This window comes from Falco cherrug, chromosome 3 (assembly GCF_023634085.1).
Source record: "Falco cherrug isolate bFalChe1 chromosome 3, bFalChe1.pri, whole genome shotgun sequence".
Classification (NCBI taxonomy): domain Eukaryota; kingdom Metazoa; phylum Chordata; class Aves; order Falconiformes; family Falconidae; genus Falco; species Falco cherrug.
Window position 1 is genome coordinate 40,926,798 of NC_073699.1, and position 25,263 is coordinate 40,952,060.

Here is a 25,263-nt window from a genome sequence, read left to right on the forward strand (position 1 = left end):
CTTTTCTTATATTCCTTTTTCCCCATTTTTTTCTGCTAGAAATAGAGGCACAAAACCTCACAAGACAAGTCAGGTTATTAAATTGATGCATTTTAACATGCCTTGGAAACTTTGGATGGACTATGGTATGACAATATGAAATTCTGATACTGATTTATACCAATGTGCTAGTACATTGTCACTTGGAAAGAGAAAGGAAATGTGTAGAAAAAAGGTTACTCTTTAAATACTATACAAAATGTATTTTTGTAATTTTCATGCACAACTGTAGTTTGCAGCTAGTGTAATTTTTTAGTTAGTATTAGATTTTTTATGTGTCCCTTGAAGAAAACTTTAATCGGCTTCACAATGTTGAATACATTTAAATTTTAATACCTTTACTCAACAGAGACACTATATATATATATACACATACACTAAAGTCAGTCAGATATGTAAAGGTCTGCAGGGTCAGAGCATAAGTGAATGCATCTCTCTCCTCAAAAATAAATCTTAAAAGATTTCAGAAAGAAATTATTTTTAAATACAGCATGTGAAATTATATAAAAAAAGTTACAGATTACAGAAATATCAAGTACACTGCTCATGGAATTCACATTTCATTAAGATATATATTACTTGAGGTTGTGATACGAAGATGATAATGGCTACATTTTGTGCTTCTTTTCCCTTTTATAACCTAATGTTAACATTTAGGAATTCGGAAACTTGAGAGCCCTAGTAGATCAATCTTGATTAGTTTATTTTTCTTTGTAAAGATTTTGATAGCCTGGTAATGCTTTTGTTTGAAAGAGTATTCTTTACTTCCTCTTGTGGGGGATGAAATATTGTTACACCCAGCTCTTCCTCTGAAATGGCGAAAAACAATTTAGGTAACTGAATCTTTGATGAGGAGACCTTAGATTGAAGTGTCTGGTGTTTAATTGCCCTTTTACTCATAATTCTTCTACATTTAACCTCAGAGGTGATTTTAAAAGTTACATCTTAATTGCATAGCCTCATTCAATCATTAGTACTTTGCCTTGCGGCAATTTATTACAACTTTATTTCCCTGAACTATCAATGAAGATGATGCTGAATTTTATATTAGCCAAATGTCCTTTTGAGATTAATGTGGTAATATAGATTTTATGCATGCTTTTCCTGCTTTAATATTTGTGTTATGGTTTGGGGTTATAGGTATAGCACAACCGCTGAAGTAGTTTAGAGAATGCTGCATGTATTGCCTCAAGAACTGATGCTGGAGATTTATTTGAAAATGTGCATCTGCAAGAGGAAATAATAGAAGGGCATTCTCTGATGTGCTTCTCTAGCTATTTTTACAGCTTACTCACACAGCGTTTTTCCCCTTTGAAGATAATAGTTGGAGTCCCGTTGTGAGGAAAGCACTGTAATCAGATGGGCTAGGAGAAGGGGATATGGGCACAAGGGTGCTGGGCCACAAATGCCACCATTAACACTGGGCAAGTCACTCTGTAAATTGTACTTCACTTTCACAGTGGTCTTTTGGAGGTTCCTACATTCTTAAAATTTTTAAGGGTTCCAGCTGCTAAGGCTATGGAATACCAAAACCCCCTTGTGTCAGTGCAGGATCAAGGTAGAATTCATCATGAGCATGTTTTCTGTTATGTTCTCTAATTTATTTGGAGAGATGTTTAAATATGGCAGGTAGAAAGCACTGACACCCCTAATGCTATCTATGTAACTGCCATAATTTAAAAAGTCACAGCCCTTCCATACCGTTCCTATCCAAATTCTCAGATTAGAACTGGCAGCTAGTGGCACCTACTATATAAGCATTTCTGCTTGCACAAAGCTCAGGGAGATTTCAATGGATGAAGCTAGTGTGACGAATACCTCCAGCCAGGTGTGCTGACCCCAGTGCCAAAAACATTGTCCTGCCTTTCCCCCACTCCTGGCTTCTCATTCCTGACCCTCTACCACACTTTTCTTTGAGCTATTGCAGCTGCTTATCCTGCAAGTATTGTGGGAGATGCAGCTGGGAGAGGACAGCACTGCTTCCTTCACTCACACCGCTGGCACTAGTGTTGGTTTGACTGCAGACTCTGGAGCCAGCTGATTTGGGTATGTAGGCAAACCAGAAGGGTCTCCACAGCTTTCCAAAAATGTGAATTTGAGGCATGCATGTTTGGGTGAAGTACCATGGAATTTGGTGAATGTTACATCCTTCCTTTAAGGAACAGGTAAGCTCATGCTAGCAGCAGTTCAAACAATAGCAGCCTCCACCCTAATCTCAGGCATATTTCACCTCCTGAAACAAAAGCATATGTAGGGACACTCAGGCATTTGAATGTGGTCGAAGAAGGGTACGACTGGATATTAAATTAATCTTTATGGAGATTCCGTATCTGGAAGAGGACAAAAGCAAAAGAAACTAAAACAGAGAAAGCAGGAGAAAAAGTGTAGCAAAAGCCTCAAAGGAAGACAAGAAAGTGAAAGTAAGAATGAAAGAATTGGATATTTAGATATCTAGAAAGAATAGATAAAATTAAGAAAGAAAGAATCAGTCCCACAAAGGTCTGCATGCTGGCTGAAAAGCCTTCAGGAAGGGATGGCAGAAATTTGGTTTTGGTTGTTGTGTATCTCCTGCATTCAAGAAAACAGGAGTGAAGTTGGGGGCGTGTGGCTTTGGAGGTGTTTTTTTAACTAGATATGCCTAAAAGATGCTTGACTTCATAATTTTCTCCTCCTAATAGAAACAACCCTCAGGGCCTCAAACTTTGGCTAATCATTTAGGTCAAAAGGGTAATAATAATGTAGAAGACCATGAATTAGAAGTGTACCCTGGGGAAAGCTTGACCCAATGCAGAAGTAGAAAATAACCATACAAAACTCTGTAACGGGATCCTCTGAAGCTGAATGGGAAAATGAGGGCTCGTACAAATATGCTCACCATCTAATATGAAACATAACTCCAGAAGTATGTATTTTTATTCCCTGTTACAAGAGTGAAACCACAGTGGAGTTACTGTAACACTGAGGCTGAACTAATCCCATCACAGGATCAGATCTTGGTAATAAATAGTTCCAGGTGCGATCCAAGGATTAGGAATGTTTAGATTTGTTTCAACTGAAAGGTGTGGAGTCTTTTCCAATCTTTCCATTGACGAGGGAGGGTTGTGTGAGGTGTGTAACTCCCTTCTCTTAAAAGAGAGACCTGCTTGTTGCATATCCCTTTTTACTGGTATATCTATCTCAAATACTTGACCAAGTAAGCTGATATCATTCTGCTTATGTTACAGATAGGGAGGTGAAGGATGAGGATGCTTAGTGCCTTGCTAAAAATCAGCCACCATGCCAGTGGCAAACCTGGAAGTATAAATGCTGGTGCTGTGCTCTACTTCGTGGGTTCTACTGCTTTCCAGGGCATCCTTACAGTTTGCCACTTTCTTTATCATGGAACTTTGGGTCTACTCTTCTGAATACGCCCATCTTGTGAGTGGCGTTAGTCAGAAATGGAATGAGCGTATATTTAAAGATTGTGCCATACTGAACATACATATAGGACCATGCTAAGGTTGGTAGGCAGTCTCATAGCCAGGCATCTATCTTTTTCAGTCTTCAGTTTTACAGTTTCATGGACTATGCCTAATCAAGTGCTTAAAGCTCTATGAAATAGGCTATACTTGTATATTTGGTTGCTAGCCTCAGTTCCCAGTTCCTTTCCACAGACTGTGGCTGTATTGGCAGCAGATAGATGACATAGCAGCAGACAGTTATCTCAGACACATAACTCAGATAAGTTTGTAGCTGAAAAAGGAGCTGTGCAGAGCTGGCTCCAAGGACGCACTAAGCATTTATTTCTATTTATGTACCATAGTCCCGGTTCACCATTTATACAACGGTATCAGAGCAACAGGTAGGTGGTGACTTCCACTCATAACCCAGAGTTTTCCATGTGTGCATCTCCCTTATGGGCAGGAACAAAACAGTTTGTGGCCTGCAGCATTTGCCTTTTCTGCCTAATCCATGTGTCCAGAGAGATCAGAATGGAAAGGGAAAGCATGGTGAAAGAGAAGGAGTCTGGAGAAGACTGCTCCTCTGCACCTACACTACACTTACAGGAAGAACGCAAGCGGGTGCTGTAGATCTGTGCAAAGAAAATAATCACCAGTAGGCACCAACTACAGAGCCTCAGACTATGCTTTCCTTCAGTCTGTGCTGCTGAGCAGAGGCTCTGAGCCAGGGACAAAGTGTTCTGGGGCACGTCCTCTGTAATACTTCTAGATTTCTTGAATAATTCACAAAGCTTTTGGACCTCTTTTCCCCAAACACACAGAAAGCCAGTTGCACTGTAGAAGACAGTTTGAGCAACTCCAAAAGGAAAGCTGCTACTTCTTCAGCCTTTATATAGGCATTTTATATCAGGTTTTATTATTCCCTATTTTCAGGGGATGATGAAGCTGACCACTTGTTTTTTGCAGAGTTAATACACTGTAGTGATGTACTTTTTGTCTCTTTATTGGGGCTTTATTGCCTTACTTACATTGTAACAGCAATAGTGATGTTTTGCATATAGTCATATTGCCTTTGATTTGGAACAATACCAAGAAACTGGAGTGCTTCATGATTTAATTATTTGTGTTCTTAGCAAGAATAATTAAAGGATCATGCCAAAATATTATCAGAGTACAAAAATTTAGCATGCCAAAGGCGAAGCTATTTAAGTGGCATAGCAATGATTTATTTGCTGATGAAGATTCACATTTAGAAACTCTCTCTTCACTGTTCACTGTTGGTAGTTAGAAGTGTAGAAAGTGTAGTTATCAAAAAACATTAGGAGGAAGAGAGAATAGATTTGCAAGTGACCTGTGATTGTAGATGCTTTGGTTTAAAAGAACAATCATCAGAGAAACTGATTTTTCAGAACCAAGCAAATATAACCAAGCCACGGGCAGGTATTCGAAAGTCAACCAGCACTGACTCAGCTATTCATGCTAATCCTCTTCTAAATTTTCACCATAAAGTTTCTGGGCTCTCGTTACTCATCTGGAACACCGCTTTAATCCGTAAGTATTAGCTTGTTTCAGAAGTGTTGCAGGTGAATAGGAAAAACTGGTGATTAAGTTGTTCTGAATAATTAAGCAATCTAAGACATTGTAAAATTACTGTAGTCCATGTATGTCTTATGAAATAGATCCTTTATTTACCATTAGATCTTTTTAAGCCACAAACATCTACCTGCTTATTTTTTCATAAGTATTTTCTCTATAAAATTAATTAATTAATTCCTAAACAATAGATTTAACTGTCCCCAGTACTATGCAGTTTTGCATGGTGCATATACCTTGACCTACAAAATTAATCCACAGCTTTTCTTGACGAATTCTTGTATGCTTACAAACACTGGTCTGTTGCAGGAGAGACTTAAAAGGATTTATCTGTAGGTGCTTGAGGGAACAATCATTTTACTATGATACTCAGATCTGCATATCACATTTAACATTTGAAATACATCGGTAGCACTAAGGCAGTTTGGATGTCTCAGCATCTGACTGGTCCTGGAAAGAATATCGGTGGTATCCCGCAAAGTGCTGATCTTCAACATTTTTAGTGCTTTGCAGAATTGATTTCTCAGTCCCAAGGCAATTGTCCATATCATGCAAGTGCTGCATACTATTATAGTCAGAAGCCTCTGTTTGAGAGTTATCCAAGAAAGAATACCAGTATTTTGTTTCCAAGTTCTTTTTGTGAAATATTTGGCTCCAATGCCTAGGTAATATTCATAAAGCTCTTTGAAAGTCTCTCTTTAGAAAAAGATGTATTTCTTCTATGGGCATAGTTCATTTTTAAACCAAATCTAGCTAAAAATTGCCACATAAGCTGTTTTTTCAACAGAGGGCCAATAGCCATATTTTTGTCTTCACACAGAAGGAATACATTTATGTATTTTAAAAGTATGCATTTGAGTAGTCCTATAAAATAAGCAACATAAAGGTGCCATATTGAATTAATTAAGATTTCTCTCTCGTGTGTAATCCCAAGTATCTAGATACTTATCATTTTATTGGCAGAGGGAGCAAGTACATGGCTTGGCATATCAGCTGGGCTATGAGTATCTGAACATTAACACACTTCCAAGCTCATGTTTTGGTTTGGGTTTCTGCCTTCAGCATTGGTTAAGAAGTCCCCACTGATGATGCTATCTCCAGACCATATTTAGCAGACAGATTTTTCCCATCCCATTATCACCCCTCCAAAGCCAGGAGATGGGAGTGTTCTCTGGTTCCTGGTCCCCTTGGCCATTCAATGCTCATCTTTCTTGCTGCTCTTTGTCCACTAGAGCATAACCACAGGCAAAATGAGACAGCACATCTGCTGGGCTGTGGAGGAGCCAGGCCCTAGAGAACCATGATTCCCATGGCTATTGCAGAAGGGCTCAAAGAAAACTAAAGGCAAAGGACAGGTCACTGGTTTGGTTGTCTTCTTTGATATAAATAATTATCAAGAAACAATATTTTTCACTTCATAACCAGAATCAGTACCATTTTTGTTTGACATAGTGACGTCTTATGTTGTTAAAAAGAGCCCTTGATGGCTACTAGGGATTAGTAGGGGAAAATATTTCACTTGTAGGTCACCTGCATGAATCTGGCTGGGGACATGGGTGATTGACAGCTGTTCAAATGTGATGTCTGTAGGAGGCCCCCGTGAAGGAAGCTGCGAGTTTTGATCTGGGTAGGCAAGTGTCAGCACTACAGACCCACACTGCCATAATCAGCAGTCTCTGCCCTCAGTGCCATGCTGGCTGCTGGAGGGGGGACCACGTGGAAACCCAGCCTCAGGGTGGCAGGTGAGGATGCTGGTGGGACACGGGGGCTTTCTGCTGCCAGTGCTGTGCTTGTACAGGGAAGCAGAATAAATTCTGCATCCCATGCAAGCTCTCTCCTGGAGTAAGGTTATGCAACTGAAGCAGGAGCCTGTCCCAAACCACTTTGTACAGGCTATTCTTTTTAAGCGCATTACTGTGTGGTGTAGCCCATGAGAAAGCAGACGCCAAAGAAAGGATTTAATGCACTTCACTATTTCTGTCCCAGATTGTTTCCCGCAAACCTGCATTTCACCAGTCTTTTCTCTTACCACTTCAGCTCCTTGCTACATTTTCCCATGCAAGCTATTTTTCCCTTGTAAATGATGTGAAGCAAATACCTAATGTTATCTTTACTGCTGACGCAAGAAAATTAGAGGAGGTATATTACAGTTCTGTTCAGTATTCTTTCCAGAGAAAACTGCTGGTTAGGTCAATTTACTTGGCACTGTACACTGCTTTAATCTTAACTTGAGGCCCGCTGTAGATATACAGCAGCTGGGTCTAATGTCTTCATGCATGGTTGCAAGCAAGCCAGTTAATTTCTGTTTGTTGAGAGGTAGGAATCGAGCAATTTTTTCTCTGTTTAATGAAAACATTGTGGGGCTGGTAACAGGTGAATAAGCAATACTGGGTAATAAAACAACCTGGAATTACTGCCTGAACTTTGAAGGGCTGGATTCCACAACAGAGAAGTTACAGTTTCATCCCATTTATAATGGCAGTACTTTAGCCGCAAATCTTGGATTAGAAGAATTAAAAAGAAAAACTGGCTTGACAGACCTTGTTCGGGAGAAAACATGTCACCAGTGAAGAAGCGCTTAGCTTCAAGTCTACTTGCAGTGCTGCAAGCTGCTAACTGGGGTGGTGAGTGTATCGCTAGACCTATATGCAGACTAAAAAAGCTAAACAAGTTGTTCCCCCTGTCACACTGAGGTCTGCTCAGGCTCTCGACGACCTCTCAGGTTGTATCCATCAAGCTTGCTGTATGTCCATGGAGGTAGCACTGGCTATGCAGAGTGTTACCCATGTAACGGATGGCCCCAGTTCCTGCCACATTGTGTGTAGTCCTCGAAGACTGGGATTAAATTCACTGGATCTTTTGACTTTAAACAGGTCTTTAGAGTTATAACCAGTCAAAAAGTTAACTACTTAAAAATAGGTGCTAATGAAACCTCCGATGTTCTGATTAAATATAAGATGCAAGAGCTATGGATCTGTACTTCTCCCTATAAACAATTAGGCTCCTATCATATTAATGGTAGCTTAATTCCAGATACGCCTTACTGTTATACCTTAAAATTATCCAAACCTGTTCATATATTTAGGAAACAAAACTTTAGATTAAATAGACAACAAATCTTAAGACTAGAAAATGAAATCCTGGTCTTTCTTCTCCCATATGACCACCTACAGAGTCAGACAGCTGTCTCCTGTCATGCTGGGAACCTTAAGCTGTTGCCTGCACGGTGCTGCAGCCCCAGCGGGAGGAGTGGAGCACCCCCTCAGCTGAGGCAGTGATGTGGGCAAGGTGAGAAAGAGAGAGAAATAATCTGAGGGGATACAATCTTTTTTTTTTTCACCTCAATTTAATTATTTTTTTGTTATTGTTCCTGTGTCTGTATTCATAGAATGATAGAATTATCATAGAATCGTAGAATGGTTTGGGTTGGAACGACTTTAAAGGTCATCTAGTTCCACCCCCCCTGCCATGGGCAGGGACACCTTCCACTAGATCTAGGTATTCAGACTAGAAGAGCATGCTTCCAAACACCATAATATTTCATTACAAGACTTCCTTCATCTGTACAGCCTAGCTTCTCTCGTTTAGTGCATAGGCAGTTACAAGAAGTGGGAAATCTCAGGCTAAGAGGGATGCCCAATCAGCCCTTCTTACTCTATAGCTGGTGTTACTGCCAAAGTCTGTATTATCAAACCACCAACTGGGAGAAGCTGCATTTCAGAAACCTTTTACCAAAGAATCTATAAAAGACTATAAAAAATGAAAACCTGCACAGGATAGAGACTAAACAGAATTAATCCTATATGTGTAATTTCCGTAGAATGTATCTCCATTGTTAGCTAAAAAGACAGCTAAGATGCAAACTTTAGTGTGAAGTTTCCTCTCAAGCTTGACTGCTTAAAGCACTTTCCTGCAAAATTCTGTGTTTACCTAAGCCCTTAGGTGAAAAGCCACCTTCCCCTCCCCTACCTCTACTGGAACTAATGAGCCATGCCTGTTATCCTCCCAAAAGTCTCAGCTCAGCAGAAATTAATCCACTTTCTTTGCCCAGTTCTAACACATGCCACCACGTTAAAGCCAGGAGAATGAACCTTCTTACCCTTTTACGCTCACTGGAGGATTGACTGACAGACAGGTAGTACTTCTTTGTGTTTCATTAGTCATTATGTAGTTTGACACTAAAGCTAAACCAACTTAATTGCTAAGCTGCTACCAAAAAAGGCAGTTTCATCTCTTTCCTACCATCTTGCTCCCAACTGCATGGTTGCCCTGGGTCCTCTGAGCAGGCATCTGCCCCCACAGAGACTCAGTGCAGAGGTCTAGAGCTAGAAAAAATGAACCCTGCAAGAATATGTGATTTGATTTACAGCTGCCCTTGGGGGTCCAGGTGCCCATGATGGTGGAAGACTGGGGCAGGAGCATGTTCCTGGGATGGGGAACAAGAGGTTGGATAACTAATTTTAGCAGTGACACGGTGTTAGATCAGCTTAGCCATCTTGCCAAACTAGCCTTGGTATTCTGTAGAGAATAGCACAATTGCACTATTCCACAATAAACCTGTGGTTTCTGTTGTGAGTCAGCCTATGTAACTGATTTAACTTTCCCAGTGATTCATGTTTCTAATGTAGTTCATTGGGCATGGTTGCACAAACCATCTGTTAGTGGTGACACTTAACATCTACGCCTGACGCACCACCCCTTGTCTTGATGCAACTCTTCAGGCCTGTAGGATGAATGAGATGGGAAAGCATAACTTCTTTTTTTCTGGTAAATTAGTTGTAGGCAAGTCACTGATACGTCCTGATAGACACCTGTAGCAGCATTATTAATGGACCAGCACAAAGGCTGCAGTGGTGATGGGGGGTGGAGAAGAACTACTTAAGCAGTTGGCACCAAAAGAAATAGTTGTATAACCATTGCTGTAGTAGGGGTTTGGCAAAGGCTTTCCTTTATCTAAAGTGTAAGGGACATTCGCTTTTGGAGCAGAAGGTCTGAGTTTAACCATACTGCCAACATGCCACACTGTGGATCATTCTGACAATCTCAAAGATTAACGGGGTAATGCATTTGCTTCTTGTTGTCAGTCAAAGTGGGTGCGACTGAGCCCTGAGCATAGGGTAAGATAAAGCAGCTGTCTGACCAAAACTGTCAGTAAGTTAGTCGAGAAGGAGCTTCTAGGATTAGATAACATATTCAGGGCTGGTTGTTCATGCAGGATGAATGTGGGAAGAAGGGGCTGGTGACAAGAGAGGAGTTTCGCAGGTGTCACATCACCTGTTTGAAAGCATGCTCACCTTTCTGAAACTGCTAAGCTGGAGCAGACAGGCTGAGCAAATGACAGGACAAATCTGAACCTGCAAAATATTGTAATTGTATACATATGCCTTCGTTAGCATCTGAAGGAGTTACACTTACATCAGCATCTTCTAACTACAGCTCCCTGTTTTCTCTGCTACTATTTTTCAATAAATGCCATCTCATGAGCCGCTGCAGGGCCAATGCACTCTCAGATTCTCAGCAGGGGGTTACTGAAGTGGAAGAAGAATGACAGTAGGATCAGTCCCACAGCATGGCAGTAGTATTTTACAAACAGCTTTGAAGCATTTGGATATGTAAAGTTTTGCAGTTGCATGTAAAGTTCTCTGATGTGTTTCAGAACAATTAAAGATCTTGCCATACACTCCAGCCTTCTTTTTGTGTGGCTGTTGGTTATGTGCAAATCTTTGAGCTGACTCCTAGAAATGTCGTGAGCATGTTGGATGCCTGCATGATTCAGGGTGCAGTTTGAAATGTGTTCAGCATCCCTCGCTGACTGCAGCCCATGGAACTGGAGTGCTCTCAACACCTCACCACAGCAGGCTCTTTAACAAGTGGACTGCATTACGTTAGCTTCCTTGGAAGGAAATCCAAGTACTGCTCTCTTAAAATCATTTCTGCCTTTCTTTCTGCCCAGATTTGTAGGGATTGACAAACTTTCTATCAAGTAATTCCTTAGTGCTACTTTGCTCTGCAGTGTGTGAAGGAGGATGTTTGTCACGCGGATCAGCCTGCAAGTCAGACCTGTAGGGCATGTCACTGGCACGTCAGCTTCTTACACGGAGGCTAAAACCAGTTTGTGTCAATGCTCCCCATTAGCCACCCTAATTTTCAGAAGGAAACTTGACTGTCACTTCAACTTAATTGCATCGTTTCCCAACATGCAATGATGTGCAGGTTTTGTTTTCCTAACTGTACCGTGTGTAAAGGCTTTATAAGGATACCTAAAATGTTGGTTGGTTTGTAAATGAAAGTTGGTATTTCGCATTCATCCTCTTTCTTATGACCCTTCAAAACAGAGACGGAGCTACCTATATACAATTTCATTGTTCTCCCTATTAAAAAAATGCATTCATTTCATGCTAATTGTGGGTAACCTTATAATCAGAACAGGATCAGTTGAAGTTATTTTAAAGTATGTCTAGCGAGTGTAGCTGCATACTGCGTAACATTAAAAACTTTGAATATTTCACATGTGTAAATATGCTTTATTACCAAAAGTTTACTTCATGTACTGTGAGCCCTGATCTTTATTTTAGGACTCTGTTTTACTTCTAGCTGTCTCTGTTACTAAATTTGAGGTATACAGCTCCAATTCGCAGCTCAGTCACCTTCTATCTAAAAAATATGTTTTGCTTGTTTCCCCTGAAAAATTCTGAATTTCTAATTATGAAAGGGAGCTGGTTATCGTTGTTTGAGGTGTTTGTTTGACAAGCAGTCATGCAGAAATAGTGCAATGTGTAGGCTTCCAGTATAAATAGAAGCAATCACGATCCAAACTGCGGATAAGTAATTAGAATAATAAGTAGAAATAAAGAAGCTTTGTTAGTTTGCATTCCTTTTTCTGAAGCAGCTAAGGGAAAGTGTAGAAACTGATCCTTATCTTGAGTTTTTTCCCCAAAAATAAGGATAAAATTGGATTTAAGAATAAGAGCTTACCATATGAATTTAGGTTTATGGAGGATGTACTCTAGACTGTCAAAAATAGTATGCCTAAGGCAGATTTGCTTCTAAAGAGAAGAATGCAATAAAGCTTAGGGTTATACTGAAACTGAACTGCAATATATTATGAAATAGTTTGGTTCAGTAATTCCTGGATTGTTGCATTCAGATTTTCAGCTACTACAGTTCTTTGTTTTTTTAAAAAATCCTCTGATAAATGCAAAGGACTAGTGAAGTTAAGGGTCTAACTTTTCTTTCTGTCTGAACCTTTCACAGCAAGGAGATAATAATTTACACTTACCAAGAACTGAATAGACCTGAAGCTATTAAATGTGTTTAAAAGAGGTGATTGAGAATAGTGACAATGAAGCTAGCTCAGCAAAAAGTGACCATCACACCTATGTAATAGACCATAGTCCAAATCTAACTAAGAAAGCTCTGAAAAGTTGGTCTCCTTTCAGATATTTTTCACCCTCTGAACTAGGATGTGGAGGATGAAATCAAAGAAGACTGCACATGTATGGTCTGTACAGTCTCTGGCATGACTTAATCAGCCTCAATGCTGCTCTAATTTATAGCAGATCAAACTAGTCTTCTGATTCTTCGTTGTATAATCTACTGAACACAACAGTCTTTTTGGATTATTCTTTGCTACAGGTTTGTTAATGTTCTGGGAAAAAAAAAAAAAAAAGCAGATGAAACCCTTTTTTTCTGGTACTGACAGTTCTTGTTTGTAGACTAGTTGTATAAATAACTCCAGGACATCTGACATCTTATTCATATAAAATGTGTTGGCAAAATTTGGCATGAGTTGGTTCCATTTCATCAACTTTCTTTTTGGTTCTCTTTTTTTTTTCTCTTTTCTGTGGGAGTATTTTTTTTTTTTTATCATTTTGGAATCTGGAAGTTTATTCGTGTCTCCTTAAGTGTATAATAGTTCAAGGAACACATAATCCCTTTTAGGCAGCAGCTTTTACAACATGTGGTGGGTGCCTCTGAATCAGCATCAAATGTTGGCATCTCCACTTCCTCCTTCATCAGAAGTAGTGAAGTTTCATCAGAACTAGTGAGAAAAAAAGTATTTCAAGAGAACGTAAAGAAGTGGTGCTTCTTTCCTCAGAGAGGAAAAAAAACCCAAAACAGCTTTAATATTAAATGGAAGAACACAAAGGCACTTTTCAAAACCATCCTGTCTACTTCCTTCAAATTTAACAAGGAATTAAAAAAATCTCACTGAGAATGGACACTGTTAATAATAATGAGAATTGAATATGACAGAGCTCCTTTGCCTGCATATTTGTAATGTGATTTGATGGGTTTTTGTGTGTGGAAATCTTGGATTCAGAAATACCCTGTTTCTGGAAGGTCTAGAAAAGAGCAAAATTCAGAATAAAGTAATTTTCGATCTGTACGGTCAGATTAATAAAACACCTTACCACCTACTTTCTCCAGCTTTCTTATCCATTTGATAAAACTACTGGCAAAAATATTTGACCTTACTATTTAGAAAAATCACTTCTGAGCTTTTGAGCTCCTGAGGCTAGTATACACTCTGGCTGTCTCCCAGCTTCATACAGGGACAAGAAGCAGGTGCTTAGCAGCCCTCCCTCCTGGCTCCCCTCCACTCTGACTTTCTCCAGACATAATCCAAGCGCTTGGGTTGGGAGAGGCATTGCAGCAAGACCCCTGGAGCAGGCAGCAGATACCTGCTACTTCGGCGTTCAGCGTATGTACCCTGGGAACTGCTCTGATGCAGACCCTGGGAGTAGTCAGCAAGGGAGTGAAATGTGCTGGGTCTTGCCCTGAAGAGTGCTGGAAGTCTGTGGAGCATGGCCATTCTCCTGCCTGATGTTCACATCTCAAATAATTCCAGTGTATCCAAATCTTCTTCCTCCAAACTTCAAATCCCATTGTTCAACATGCTGAACTCTGCAAGAAATAATTCAAAGAAATGCTTCAGGCAATGGAACATAAAACTTAGAAAGGGCCAAAGGTTTCTGCTTGTAATGGGATCCCAGTATCACTTAAATTCATGGATTACCTGACCCTTTTTTCTTCTTACATTTATAAGACAGAAAATCCACAATGTTTCAGCTTTCAGGAGCTTAGTGAGAAGAGCCTATTGTGCTATAGGTAGGTATAACCCTCATCTCTCTTGCCAGCCTCCCTGGTTGGAATAACAGCCTGAGAACAGGTCACTTTATATAAAATAATAACTTTGGGAGATTCATGGCTTTGCTCTTCCCAGATTATGAGCCCAGACACAAAAGTCTGACCAAAGCAATGGAGCCTTTAGAAAACCTTTCCAGAGGAAAGGCTGGATGTCTAAGCTGTTTTCCCATCCCTACTCAAAGAATGATTTTTCTGGGATCATATATCAACAAATAAACTTTTAGCTAAGCTATGGGAACAAAACCAAGTGGTTTTGGCCAGTAATAACATCACAGTTGAGTGAGGATGATGCAGAAACCTGAATTTTCAGAACTTAATTTTGTCTCATATTTCTAATACTCTATTTGAAATTAATAGATGACATTCTATCTTATTTTTATTTTAACTTTATTTCACAATTAGATTTTTCATCAAAGCCACAACATTTCTCAATGTTGAAATGAATATTCTCTGATAACTTAATTCCATTTCTGGATGCAACAGACCTAGATTCCTTTCTACACTAAATGGAAACAGAGTGCAGGGTATTTAATATCCTGTCATTGAGACAGTGCAGGCTGCTACTATACAGTGAGTAGTATGTAAGTACATGAGTTTTAAGAATTAACATGAGCTGGTAAGTTAATAAAAGAGTAAGATGTAAGGATAGTCATTGTTTTTACATCTAAGTAAGACCACCCTAAATAATTTCAAGCAGTCTGAACATTTTGAACAGTCTTTTTTAGGATAATCTGTGCAACTAACTCTTCATAACATTAATACTTTGAAATAATTGATTTTCAAATACTGAAGCAAGCAGAGCATGAAGTTTAAGACTGTAAAGTAATAAAGACTAATCAGTTTCATGTAAAAACCTATTTTTAAAAATGCAGTACAAGTTCAGTGAAGCACAACTCAAGTTTTAAGAAAGCCTTTGTTCATCTCATGTGGAAAGAGCCCTTTCATTTATTATACAGATATCTTTTATTTTCTTGAAAGAAACACAGTATTGTTTAGAGGAGGTGGGCATTCATAGCTATGTTAGTTATAACAATCTACAGTCTTAGGCTCTTGAATTCAGGATATACAGCTGTTTATGACTTTATATACTCTATAGCCAAGTAAGGTAAACACCCACATGGGCTAGAGCAGAACTGTTAGCAAGCTAACCACTTGCTTTCATCATCTGAATTCAGTACCTGTTATCGCTCCATTGTTGCCCAGTAGTATAATGAGTCTGGCTGGAATTGAATTAATTTTATTCATACTAGCTTCTGTGATGTTACAGTTTAGATTTGCGACAAAACCAGTGTTGGTAACACAGTGCTTGCACAGGGTCAGGGACTTCTCTGTTTCTCATTTTGCCCCAATGTAAGCAGCTGGGATGGGCAAGAGGTTGGGGGGACACACAGCTGTGACAACTGACCCTAACTGACCAAGGAGATATTCCATGCTGTATAACATTGTGTTCAACAATAAAACAGGGGGAGAGTTTTTCCAAGGTAACCATCACTTGGGGAGTAGCTGAGCATCAATCTGCTTGTGGGACATGGTGAGTGATTGCCTTTGCATCACTTGGTTTTATCTCCTTTTTCTTCACTTATTAAACTGTGTTTATGAATCCATGAGTTTTTCTCACTTTTGCCATTGCAGTTCTCTTCTGCATCCCCCTGGGGGACAGCGAGCAAGCAGCTGGGTGGGAGCTCAGCTGCCAGCCAGAGTCAACCCACCACAAGTAGGCAAAATGTCTTTGGACACTTTCAACTGTTTCAGTTCAGCAGAATATGGGGTTCTGTGTTAACAACGCGTATAGTACTGAAAGCTTGCGGCTTGGTTTGATAACTTACCTTGCTGGCAATATGCAACTTTATTCTCACATTGTACAAAGGTGTGGGCTAGGTATCCCTTCCTCTCTCCTCGCCTCTCCTCTCCTCTCCTCTCCTCTCCTCTCCTCTCCTCTCCTCTCCTCTCCTCTCCTCTCCTCTCCTCTCCTCTCCTCTCCTCTCCTCTCCTCTCCTCTCCTCTCCTCTCCTCTCCTCTCCTCTCCTCTCCTCTCCTCTCCTCTCCTCTCCTCTCCTCTCCTCTCTGTTGAGAATGCAGCAGATGAGTACCCACAGTTCAAGACTTTGATCCCATACGTATTCCTTAAGCCTAATCGGCCAAAGAAGTGTTAGAAGGCCATGGATTCTGAGTGTGCCATGTACTAGGCTCAAAAAGGAGGGTCCGTGTACCTAATCTGCACAGAAATCAGATAGCTGGACCTGCAGTGTCTTCTTGTCACATATAAATATCTTCACTTCAATCCTATCATTAGTTTATACTAAACTGGAGACTTGGGTAGAAAACGTGACCTGACCTTTTATTTTTATACAGCATTTCCTGATTTAATCCTGAGAAATGTGTCCAGTGCATGATAGAATCTGTTGCTTTTTCTCTACACTATGCAGAAATGAACACTTCAAAATTCAGTTTTAATTTTCAGTCTTGGGTTATATGCAGTATGTTCATCAGTGGTCTGGAAGTAAGCATGAAATCATCTCTTGGTAATGTTTGCTGGTAGCACAACGACCAGCAGGGTGTTAAATGGTGGTAAATTGTAGAATACAATGCAGTAAGCCTAGCTGATTCAACAAAGTGCATCCTGACACAGCTAACTACACGATTATTCATCAAGGAACAAGAGATCAAAGCCATGCTGACAGAACGGAGAATTTTAGCCTAAAAGTAAGTAACCGATCAGCGGTCGTATAAGATGGGCAACAGAATAAAAGTTTCCGTTACAGTACTTCACCATGAATGTCAGAGGTAATAGTAAGTATGAGTTACAAGGTATGTCCTTGTATATGGCATTGGTCAAGCTGATGCTGGAAGAAATCATCTAGTCCTGATGTCAGCATTTTTAAAGGGATATGGAAACACTGAGGTAAGTTCAGAAAACAGCCACAAAAGAATTATTTGCTAGAGTAAGTAAGGGAAATGCCTTCTGGCGAGAGACTTGAAAGCTTGTTTGGTGTCATGTCTAAAGGAAAAAACTGACTTGACTCTGTCAGTACTTACAAAGAAAAAATTTTTGGTTCCTAAGGGACTCTTCAATCCAGCTGAGGAGGACATAATAAGAACCAATAGTAAAAATCTGAAGGTACCCAAATTCAGATGACAAAGAATGAGTTCTGAGCAGAAAAATGCTTTCCCATGAAAAGAAGCTGCTGTCTCTGACATTCTGTGAAGACAGGGTGTCTCTGGTCAACACACCAGGACAGCACTATCATAGTAGGGCCTACAGGAGGACAGACTAACGCCAACTCAGATTGCCTTCTGGCTTTATGAATTGATGAATCTATGTGGTCTATAACTATGGAACAGAAATCTTACTAACCTGTAACTTTCATCGTTGGTCCAAGTGGCCCAGACCAAGAAAAGCAATGCACACTGTCAGAGAGGGAGAGGAGCTAATCTGAAGAAAGCGTACCTGGGCATGGGGCTAACATGCTTTCATAATGAGTTCTCAGGTAGGAATGAATTCTGCTACCTGAGGGTGCTTCTTTTTGAAATTGGTGATTTGGTCGGGTGTCTTTTTCACTTCTCTTTGGGGTTTTGAGTAGTGAATTCGTTGTGTTTGCATTGTGTTTTAGGCCTGTCTCCATCTTCTGTAGAAGCTGTTTCCAGCTATGATGAATTTCTCAAAATAGGAAAGGAAGCCTGGCATCCGGCCTCTGGTTAATACAAGCACAATTCAGAACTGCAGTTTTGTAAATGGTTTGAATCAACACAACCAGGCTCCTTATTTGGTTTGTTTGCTGTTGTTTTCTGAGGAGAAGGCAGGAAGGGTTGCTGTTTAAATTCTTACATGTAACTTAGTCTCTAGTCTCTATTCTTACCTCTTGTTCAATGCTGGGATTGAAGAACAGACCTCTGAGTGTCAAACATTGTGGGTCACCGGAGTTCTTTATCTGTCTAACAAGTTCCTTGAACACTGCTACTACTTTTTCAGCATTGGGTAGTTTTTTTCAATGAATCTTTTTTTCAATAAAAACATGATTAATACTTTCCTCTGGATACTGTGCCTTACTTACCAAGGCATATGTTTCCTTCTACAATATTTTTGTTTGTAGAGTAAGCCCACTTTTGCCCATGTTTTATAAGTGGGCAAATATTAAAAATATTTTTTTAATATTAAAATATTAAATAAAAGTTCTCAAAAGCATTTGGTGACTTAACTTGGGCTCCAAAGCTGTGGGTTCAGAGCCCTTCTTGGTTCTTGAACTGGCAAACAGTAACACTCAGTTTGAGTATTCCCTCTTAGATGCATCATTCAAATGAAAACACAGCCATGGTCTGTTTTTTTTATCTACTGGAGGATTTCCCTCTTTCTAAAGATCCCCTTGTTCTCTAGAAAAAGATACATTATTTTCTACTGCGATCTTAAAGAGATGGATTTAGGGTAGGGGGTTACCCTGCATCATAGAGGAAATTCTTCTGAAGCCACAGAGTAGTGAAGTGTTTTTCAGCAGCCCCAGTGCAAGCTTTTCTTTTCTTCCCCACTTAATAATCAGAAGCCATTAACAAGGCTTAGCATATCCAGGTTGATCTTCCTTAAGTCGTTATTGCTGTCTAGTTCCATTAGTGTGAAACAGGGTTCTGCAGTGTACAGGGGACACCCCACTCCAGCATCATCCCCTCCCTGCCATGGATCCTGCTTTTTTGTTCCATATAAAGAACTCCACAAGCTGATTTTTAGACATCTCAGACCACTCTGCAGAAATGGGCAGAAATTTTCACAACATGGACAGGTAATATTGTTCCATGATTTATAACTACTATGATTTATAACTGCTATGCTGGAGTTCTAATACCCGAAGCTTCCTCATAAACTATATAGTCACTAAAACATCTTGCATACCTTTCAGACACCTATCATGCTTCTAGGTTGGGCTAGTTTTATGCGTTTCTCTATAGTGAAAGTGCAGAGAGAAGCATTTCCAGAGGTTGATTCCTACCACCTATCTGTTTAGGACAGGATAAATCGTGCTCCAGAGATAACCTGTCTCCTCCTGCTCACAATAGACAATGAACTTTAACTATGCTCTTGGCGAGTTCAGGGTTAAGTGAGAATAGATCCATCCATTAATTACTAGCCTTCCATTTCTTCTCCAATCAACAGTTTATTAGGGAGTTTGTAAAAATAAAAGATACTACTAGTTATGAAACAATTAACTTTATAAATAAGGATAGTTCTAAGTTTTGCAAGAGCATCACCTGTAGTGATGCACTCTAGCATTTGCAGACATTTTTCAAAAAATGTTTACAGGAGAAAACACCTTTGAAAATTTGGTACATCTAGACCCGGGTAAGTGGTACGTGGTGTTAGGATCCTGCAGGATCAATTTTATGAATGGAGTTCTTGTTCTGAGCAGTCCGGTTCCCAGTAGTTATTCCTCTTCAAAGAAAGTCAGAGTTTTGTTTAGCTTGAGGCTGGGCACAGAAATCTAGCCATATTTAGCTCTAAGAGACTATGTATTTCACTGGTAGAGTAGCTATGAAGGATGACTTTAAACTAGCGGAAAAATGTTTCAAAGTGGAGGGACAATTTAAATTCTTTAACCTCCACTTGTATTAGCTACTTCTTGGCTTCTAGTGTATGAAAGCTTCTTGGTGTGTGCCCTTCCTGAGGTCGAGTAGGACGTGGGAGAGATTGCGCTTGGATGTCTGGAGTGCTACCACTTGGGGGGGAAAATGTGTAGCATTCCAACAGATATAATTAATGACAAGTGTTGTTGTCTTTCTGCTGTGCCATCCACCCAATAGCTGCCTGGTGCTGACCCCTTGCTGTCCTGCTGACCTCTCCAAAGTTTATTTTAAAAAGGCATCCTTGCTTTCCCAAACTTTTCAGCTAGGCTTCCCTTGGGCTTCTTGTTCAGTGCATGCCCAAAGACTATGCCTGTGTCCACTGCTCAGTGATCAGACACAAGTGTTTCCATTAGAGGGATGATTAATGGAAACTTCCTTGGGAATGGAAAAGGGAGAAGTGGGTAATGCAAGTCAAGAAATGTCTTAAAAATGAACAAAGGAACTTTGTTCCTTTGTTTCAAAAATAACTTTTGTTCCAAGGCTGCCACAAATTGCCCTTCCTCACTTGGGTCCTGCCCACATCAGTAAAATGCTACAGTTGTTTCCGCAGTGATGGGCTTGAGAGAAGTTTGTGCTTTCAACCCGCTTTGTAGTGAGTGACCACATCAAATAATTCCACCAGCTGAATTGGCTTCTATGTTGGCAGATTTAGTTGATATATGTTGTGTTGTTTAGTTGATTAATGCTGTGTGGTGCAGGTGCATGGAGTTTTCTACATCTAAATGCAAAGTAATAAAACAATGAACAGGACAATGAAGAGTGTACAGGAATCCAAAATGGCTATTTTGAGAGGACAGCTGTCAAGTAACTTCTGCCTGGTAGCATTCTCCAAAGAGAAGACTACATGACTGAAGTCCTTTATTTGCATGATGAGGATCACAGATCAATTTCTGTCTGATCTCAAGCCTCACCTCACCCTCTGCTTCCCAGGATGTTAAAGGCAAAACCTCATTTCTTCCATTTCCATTAGACCCTGTGCTCAGCTCTTTGGATGCCCAGGGATAGCACCCACCCTGTTAGCCAAGGCAACCTGCAGACTGAAATGGTGCAACAATGAAACGGGCACAATGACTGATTTTTCACTGCTGAGAGGAACTGGTGAAAAATGTGAATGAGGGACAGAGAGTAATAACCTTGGGAGGAGGCGAGGAGCTCTGTGCTGCCGCTTCCTTGGGAAAGCTACCAGGTCAGACCTTCCACAGTGCTTTATAAGGAAGAAGCTTCACTGTTTTCCAGGAGAAATCAGTGCTTTTTTTGCTTGCTCTTTTTCGTCTAACAGTGTATTAAGAGCTTTGTAGAGAAAACAATAGAAAATGTTACCTTCCCACAGGCCAGACAGCACGGGCAGCTCCTCTGCCTGCCAAACTTTGCTGCTCATCAGAAACAATCAACCCTGGGTACTTGTTGTTATTGGGTGTGTGCATATTGTATTCTATATGGAGTCAACTTTTCAAGGCTAGAGCTTGACCCTGTTGCCACATCAGAAAAACTGGGCAGTGGCACCGTGGTACAACAGGGAGACTGGGGCATGGGGCTGGAGTGGCTCTTTTCTGCTCAGCAAACCGGGTCTAAAACTCCTTTGCCATCCGTACAAATAAATTAATTCCATCTTTTATTCATTAAACCAGATCTGCACATGCTCCTGCCCTCTTCCGTGGCCAAACCCCACCAGGCATGATGTGCTTGGGAAAGGCTGGCGCTGGCTGGGACCTCCATGTGCCTGCACAAAGAGAAGGCCAGCCCCTCCCCTGCATAGCAAAGGCATGCTGCTTTTGTGACATCTGGGCCACTGCAGCTGTTATAAGGAGGGGTTTGCTCTTTTTAGAAATTATTAGCAAAGTAAGCATGCTGTTTATTAAAATATGTGGTGTACATTGTGAACTTCTAACTGTGATACAAAAAATATCAGTATGCAATTCCAACAATTTATTGAAAACTCCTTCCTGCCCCTCCCCAGTGAAAAGTAGGCATCACATTTTATTGAACATACAACTTAGATAAAATTTTTTTACCTTTCTGTTTTGCCTTTAGAATTCATAATAATTTGTATTCAATGATAAACATTGCAAGTTAAAATTGCATATTGACTATCATATCAAAATACTGGGAGAAATTATTTGACTTTAGCCCTTTTATATGACCAGCCTTGATGAAATCACTGCAATAGTTAAAACACAGGGGAGCTAGCGATCATGAAGAGCAGCTAGAAACTTTTTTCTTATGTTTCCTGAAAAGCACTGTTCATGTACAAGTGTGTCGTTAACTCAGTGTGCAGCTGCTGGTAACAGTGATGCTGGTAGCACAGCTTTTAACCAGGCACAATACTGTAAGTAAGACTTAGAAAAGATCAAATGTTAGCAATATAGCAGTATAAGAAGCATATATGACTATATGAGGGAACAAACTGTGTAAATACGGCAGAAGATACCATCTTAAGAATAATAATTTTATTCATTTTAGCACAAATTTTTTTGCCATCTTAATAAATCTTCTTAATCACAGTCTGTTAAGTGTAATAATGATTAGATTTTTTTTCTTCAAGATTGTTGAGTTTTTGTCAGCTACCATTCTTATTTTATTTATATATAGAAGGTTTTTTTACTCCATTTGAATGATTGATACTCATTCACTGCATTGTTAATTGTTGCACCCTTACTGCAGAAGACTAACAAGCTTTGTCAGTTCATTACTGCTTCTTTTGTTTTCTTTTGTATTATTAATACCTATTGTTGATACCAAATTACAGTTCAGTCAGTTGTGACTTAAAGACAAGAATGAGATTAATGCTAGGGAAATATAAATAATTAACCATTTTGTGGGGGTGGCTGATTTTAATGAAGTGAGTTTCCTTACTAAATACATGTTTGAATGATCGAATTCCTCTATGGCATAGCTAGAAAGAAATGCCACAACATTTGCAAAAGGGAATGTGGTTGTATCATACCATTAACTTCTTATTTGAGTAAAAAAATTTCGGCCTTATAGGAGTTTAAATTGAGTAGAAACAGGCCAAAAAATGGATAGATCATAGACCCCACCTTCAGGGCAATTGGATTAGTCTCCTGCTTTAGCATCAATATTGTGTGCCTTACATCTCATGAAGCCTCACCTAAGAAGTAACAGAGGTTTACACTTTCAAGACAATCTATAGACAGAGATTTGGCTATACTCTTTTACGTCACTTTTAGATAGGCGCATGGGTTTTTTTTATATCTAGAATAATTTGCTTCTGGTGGCCAGGCAAGGAGAAAAACTATGGTTCTGAGTGAGAAATATGGTCTACAGAAACACTATTTTCCTGAAAGAACTGAAAGGTTTTCACCATTTGATCTTCTCTTTTTGTAATAAAAGAAAGAAGTTTGGCATATGGATTTCTAAAGATTAGGGTGAATGTTCACATGTAACAAGTAATGAGGACAAAATGGGTTTCATAGAGGAGCAGGCTGAAATGCAATAGGCACTGGGGTGCATTAGTAAGCCTTCTTTTTTACTGTTGGTTCCAGGTTTAGTAAAGACACACAAGAGAGATATTGTCCTCAGTATGGGGATTAAGTTGTCTTCTTCTCCAAGTTTTTAAAAAATTATTCCTCATTTAGGGGGAAAATAGTTAGATAAGCATGAAAGTATTCCTTACTGATGGCTGTTCCAGGAACTTGCTTTATATTTTGTTAGAACCATTGTAGTACTATCATTTGCAAACTGACATTGGTTTACATCGCAGTTTGGATGATCTTCTCCAGTTGTATAATCACAGACCAGCATGCAGAGTCTGTGGGTGGTTTTAAGAGTTTTTCTAGTTTTCTTTGTTTCAGGAGTTTGGTGTCCAGACATTATATGATTTGTTTATACTGATTTCATGGTGAAGGAAAGAATAAGTCTGATCTTCTCTTCTCTTTATTGTAACTTGATAGCTGGACACTTATCTCGAGCATGGTTTCAGTTAGGCCTTATTTGTGCTTGAAGAATATTGCTGTATAATATGCATGGTTATGAATGTATTTTCTCTGCTTCTGGTAGCAGCCTTAAAAAGCTAGTGTTCCTTTCATGCTATGATTGTATTGTTTATCTGACAGCTAAAAGTATTAAATTCTTAGAGCTAATTGAGACTGGACATAATGTTTTAGTCTCTACTGCCTTTTACATTACATTAGTATTTCTGCATTTATTGTGAGTATGTTGATTTTAAGTAACTTAATTTTACTCTATCATGGCAGAGTAAAACTGCCTGTAGCCTGATCCTGGAAACCCTCTCGCAGGGTTTGCATACATGAGCAGACTTACTGGAATAATTTTCATAAAGAGTGCTTGAGTAGTGAAGGATTATTATTATTATTTATCTTAATAAAATCTTTTATTAAGATAGAGCTGTATAATAATTAATATGCCTCATGTAGAAAAATATTATATAAAACAGCATCCTGATGACTTTTCTTAGCTGTGGTTGGAGCAGTCGCTAGCGGTTTCTATGCTTTACACAGTAACATAGACTTACTCAGGAAACGCAAACTCAAACTCTGTTCCTTTCGCAGCCTTAAGGTATTAATAATGACATGCCACAGGAGACTGTCTAAATGCAAGTACAGCTATTTATCTACCTCCCCAGATAACCAGAGTCTCTGTATAATAAAATCTAAAACACTCAGGATTGCATGAAGAAAGCATGAGAAGGAATATTATTGCATCCTACCTGTTAAGGAAGCCCCTGAAAAGCAGAAGTACTGGATTGCAGTTCCTGCTTTCATCACTTCTGAACTTAGTGTTCAGAAATATCAATTAGAAAAAGATCAGAAATTATCTAGGAAGTGTGGGGTGATCCTCAGGTTACTTCAGTAACTGCTGTGATCATTAACCTATGGAGTCATGTTCTTCCTTGCAGTATCTTTTCTTTGACCCATGAATGCTGAGTTACTTTTTGTGCAACAGCAATCTTCCTTGTAACTGATCCTGGAGGTTAGATTGTCACCTAGGAGGTGGGATATGTGGTTTGTTTACCTAAAGCTAAGAAATTGAAAATCTGTATGTCTTGTATTCTGGACAAGTGTGCTCACATCCCTACTGTTGACAAAAAGGGGAGTCTCACCTCCACACGCTTCTTTGGTGGTCATCTCAGCGCAAATAGTGAGCTCTGCTCAGGCCTGTTGAAGAGCTGGAAGAGACAGCTGCCTTGAGGAGAGGATTGTGCATCTGTAGACACTAGCTGACCAAACTGCCACGTCCTCTGTGTGTGGTCCTGGCATCATGGCTGAACTCCAGAGAGGAGCAAGAGTTCACCTCTGGGCTTGGAGCACCTCATTGCCTGCAGGTAGCTCTGTAATCAGCCTGTAGCTTCCTCAGGTCATTCTTCAGAGAAACCTGGCATTCCTCTTAACATGGAATAAAGAAACTGAGCACTTAGCTTCAGGTCTTTGGTTTTATTCCAGGGATGTGCTATTTA

General features: G+C 39.8%; 1 protein-coding gene across 4 annotated transcripts in view; it reads left to right on the top strand.

The window, feature by feature from the left end:
* Positions 1-25,263, top strand: part of STAU2 (staufen double-stranded RNA binding protein 2) — a 177,237-nt gene that overhangs the window by 135,193 nt on the left and 16,781 nt on the right. The gene's annotated exons all lie outside the window — the stretch shown is intronic.